The sequence below is a fragment of the Toxotes jaculatrix genome, chromosome 21 (assembly GCF_017976425.1).
Source record: "Toxotes jaculatrix isolate fToxJac2 chromosome 21, fToxJac2.pri, whole genome shotgun sequence".
In the NCBI taxonomy this organism is placed as follows: domain Eukaryota; kingdom Metazoa; phylum Chordata; class Actinopteri; family Toxotidae; genus Toxotes; species Toxotes jaculatrix.
In genome coordinates, this window is record NC_054414.1 from 10,141,813 (window position 1) to 10,146,961 (window position 5,149).

Below are 5,149 nucleotides of genomic sequence, written 5' to 3' on the forward strand. Positions count from 1 at the left end.
GCTGCCTCACGTTGTCTGTCTTGAAATTTTTTGGGAATGCTGTCCTGTTGAAATTTAATCTCTGCTGGACCCCTCTAACCCCTCCCTGTCCATTCCCTCCATTTTAGCTGTGGGACAACCTTCAACCTCCCTATCAAATGTCACCTCTGCCTGGCACTGCATGGTGTGACCCTCTCTAACAAGCATGGTGCTCTGACTGACAGAGGTCCCTCACTGTACGTCATTAACTCAAAATTATTTGATTTGAAGGTGTATTATTTAAAGACAAATAGCAATGGAACTTATACTCTAGCAATAGTTGTAAAAAAAAAAAAAAAAAAAACCTTTTCCCCTTTGTTTCAGTGACAATGATGTTTTGGATTTAAAAAAAAATTGGACCCTTGTCTGCCTCCTCTTTACCATTGCCTCCAAATCGTGATCAGCCCCTGCCAGTCTCTCAATCTGTTGCTCATCCCCACAGGATTGTTGTGTGTCAACATGCTTCAGTAGGAAAAACAGCCACCACCTGAACCTTGGTCAACTGAATATTAGGTCTGTATATAATGCAGATAGTTGCGAAATCATAGTGTCTGCTACCATACAAAGGGACAAGGAAATATACTTGGTATAAATAGACAAAATAGCATAGATATCCCTTATTTTGTGGGTATAATTTCTCGCAAACACATTTGTCAATCGCCCAAAGAGATAATCTGCTGGGGAGGAAAATTGTTTTCTATCAAAATACTGTAAAACTAAAATGATTCAAGCTGTTATATTTAATGATACAACTGTCTACAATTTAACCTACATGCCATAAAATTTGCCCTTGAACATAGGAATTAAATTTTCAAATATAAAATTGGATCATAGAGTTGAGTCACATTGCATAACACTTTCTTAAATAATAAAGAAAAACCATAAAATAAATGACAAACAAATACCTAAACTAAATAACTAAAAAACGAAACCAAAAAAACGAAAATAAACTGTATTAAGTCATAGGTCTTCATCCACACGACTCTACCAAAGCATACGATTTTACTGTGTATCACCACCAGAGGGAGATGATGTTTTGGTACAAAAGGAGGAGAAAGCACTGATAGAGGCCTCTGCCGACATTTCCTCAGAGCTGCTTTCTGTACCAGGAAAAATACACTGCTCTCTGGGCTGCTGCATCAGCTTCCCATTTGATCGCACACCAAGCTATCAGGTGATATAACTTAGACTGCTTTATACGAATCTGATGACCCTTCGTAAATCAATTGTGGACAAAATCAAACTAAAAGAATATCAGGTATTAATCAAATGCAGTAAGGAATTCCTCTAGGTTTTTTCTTTTCCTTTTTTTGTGTGAAAAGGATGTGGAAATCATACAAAAAAATTTTGTGATATTTAGCGAGTGTGTGTCATAAATCTGGATAACACTGATAAAATACTGTACGGTTTGTGACTTTGTGCCACCACCGATGCATCACCATGTTCAATACAGACAGCGGGAAATTCCAGAAGTAGAAAACCAATGACTCATCAGACCACATTACTATTTCTTGCCATGTGGTCTTTACATCTCCATATGGTTCAGTGCTGTCATCATGGATATAAGCATTTTCAAAAAGCAGTGTTTTCCATTAGTTTATTGTTCCCAAATTGTCCTGATTTTCAAACCTTTTTTCCTTTCTATAAATTAAACTTTCTGTGTCCACTGCAACTGTAAATGAGACACGGTAGCTGCTTTTCTAATTCTGATATTTCATGCTGGTGTCCGGTTTCCTGGATATTAGAAGTTACAGTTACAGTTATTTGATACTGAGCAAGGAAAACAGCACTTACATTGCCTCATCATTCTCAAATATCATGACACTGTTACAGATGACCTCAAATTTATAGATTACCATTATGTGACAAGTCTTTATTTTAGAAGCTCAACATGATTTAATGCAGTTGGACCTTCTTGGAAATGCTGCCATCTGAACACGCTTTGTCCTTAAACTTCCAGTTACAAATTTAATGTGTCATCCTTCAGTTTCTTGGAAGACTTTGGATTTTCATTGTGTCATCACTTCAAATCTGATTATATCAATCTCTGTATTGTGGTTTCGTGTTCCTGACAGGCTCATGAATAGCATGAAACTGTGAGAGTCAGTGCTGGATGTTAACAAACTGACACAGCATTGATGTCACTTTTTCATTTATTTTAAGTTCATTTCAATGATTTTAAGCAATTTTAATGTCTCTGAAAAAGCATCTCATGACTGTTAATCAGTTATTCATTCAAGCTGCTATGGAGATTGATTTCACATTAGATCGCATTGACATTCATACATTTTAAGTCTCAATAGTAGAAATATGTTCAATTATGACGCTTTATTGATATGTTTCTATTTTTTCTTCAAAATATAAAAAGATAGATCATGAACATTCCATTGAAATATACTTTATACAGTTCTTGATGAGTTGTTCTTTGTGTTCCAACATTTCAAAAATAAAATCCGGCATAAGTCACAACCAGATGCTCCAGTGACCACCTCTTCTCCCCATTCACTCTCCCACTAAGACTGCAGTACAATGGACTAGTACCTAAGTCTGTTTTATACAATTTGATGGCATGTAAAATGAACATACATCTTTTATCTTTGGAATGCTGACGTGAATGCATGATGTTAGTCTGTAATATTAGATGTATGACTTTTGTGGTGTGTATCACATTATTACTAATTAAAATAAGATATTAAATATATTAGAAAAAAATCTATTTAGTATGATAACATTTCCTCTAAAACAACTCTGGTCTTATCACTTTGTAAAATAAAATACTTTTAGATTGGTGTGATTGCTAAGTCACTCTATGGAAAGCCATAAAGCCACTACACATGTGGTTGCAATCATCTGGACTGATGACAGCACATCTGTGTCTCAGGGAGCATACAGTAAGTGTCGATCAGCGGCATTCGTGGTGCAGATTGCATACAGTGTCCTCAATTTAAAAAGAAAAACATATTAAAACAGAAACAGGCACATAAAGAAAATACATTAAAGATGTGTCACCCAAGTACCACATGACACCTTCCAAACACCTGGAGAGGACATGTCATACTATTGTCTCTACACATAGTAGCTGTTCGGTTAACAGTGGAATCTACTTACCCATGTAAAGCATTTCTGTTCTTTTGGTTATGTGAGTGTTACACAGGAAGTCTCTGACATTTTATAACAGATTGCAAACTTTTAGAAAATAAAACAGACTTAGCACTCTCGACATTGTAACTCATTCTGTTCAACATGACTAAATCAAATGGCAGTATTATGCAATAGAAAAGGAAAGACATCTTTTTCAGCCTGGCACTGGCAGAGCAGTCACACTGTAGAGAATGAAGGAATGGCAAAACGTAACAGCAATAAAGAAAGAAAGAGAGAGCACTTGACCGTAAAAACACAAACAGCTGGGTGAAGCACAAAGTTTTTGCAAGTGTGCACACCACTGCTAGAAGTTTACCTCTGAAATATTCATGAACATCTTTGTGACCATCAAAGCTATAGTTGCTTAATGCCTTCCAAAAATGGGAACTGAAACTGGGAGTTTTAAAAAGGGACCAAAACAAAATCCCATGGACAATTTTTGCACATAGCTAAAAAGTAAGTTCTAGACCCTGTAAAACCAGCGTAGACTCAACAGAATCCTTGAATAGTCTCTGTCATCTACATCACACCACTGAGTCTCATATACTGGTGAGCCTCCAACTGCAATGTGCCAGGAATGGGCGGAGGACCATTCAGCTGCCTGAGCTGAGCCCTGAACCAGCAGGGCCTGAAACTCACTTGGAATACCAAACCAAGGATGAGGTGCTTGGAGAGCTCTCAACAATGAAATGCATTTTTTTTTAGCAACTTTTTTTTTTTTTTTTTTTTAACATCAATCTCCCCTCAGTGGACACTGGTGTTTCATCTTTTCTTTCTCACAACACTTAAAAGTACTTCACTGACATCATTTTGGAAGCTCTGGGTCTCTTTGATTGGTGCTCACTGTGTTGTGTGCTGTAATGAGCTGCCAACTAGCCAGCTGGATGACAATAAATCCATGGGTTATGACGGATGCAAAGATCTGACAATCTAATTTAAAAAAAAAAAAAAGAAAAACGAACACGAGCTACCTTACACACTCATGCTGACACTGTGAGTGTGAGTAGTTTTCAGTTGCCTCTGGGAGGAAGACGTTTCTACGACACGGCACAGTGTTCACAGTTATCAGGACTGGATTCATGACAAACAATGACAGGAGGCTAAGGGGATATGTCAAGACTCTGTTCCCCCCTCAAGAGATTATCAAGTCATAATGCATGCGTTTTTTTACACATCACTGTGAGGTGTTCACATTATCATTGTCTATATACTAGAATTTATTATGTTAGAAAGAAAATAGCAAAACACCTACATCCACACACACCATCAACACACCTGAGTCCTTTAAACCACACACAGACTTTGGAATGGCAGTTGGTTCCATGCAAACCTGAAATCTCTCTTTGACTGTTCGCCAATACAGTATCGTATCTCTCATAGTCTGCTATTGGTCTTTATTGGATAACCTGCACTTGTACTCTGATTTTTCTACTAAGGACTAGTGGAACAGAACTGCCTATCCCAGCAAAATCCTGCCACGGGACATCCAAGGCCTTTACGAATCTCTTTTAACACTGAGGCGTTGAAGATACTCTTGAGGTTCTCCGTTTGCCCTGCTACAATCATGTGACAACTCTTATATTATTGCCAAAGAAAAAAAAAAAGCAAACTATGAGTACTAATCAAGCAGTCAAAGTTGTGGTATGGAGAGCTGTTGTTTTAGAACTGCTGCTGTTGCTGCTGCTGCTACGGTAGTTGTGCAAATGGTTCAAGAAAGAAATAAAAGAACTCCATGAATCGTGACATTCTTTGCTCAGATGCTATAGTTTGGCAAAGTCTTAAATGATCGCTGTTGATTGAATGATTAGAAAATATACTGCTCAATGCATTACAAAGTAAAATTATCGAAAAGACTGGAATGAGGAATGTAGGGCAGTAGTAGCAGAGAGATTTCATCAAACAAAACATAGTTCAGGGTGTACTTTGCAAACATACATGTTTCAATATTCACATTTTTTTTAACTTTTCAAAACAAAATATAGCTCTTCTC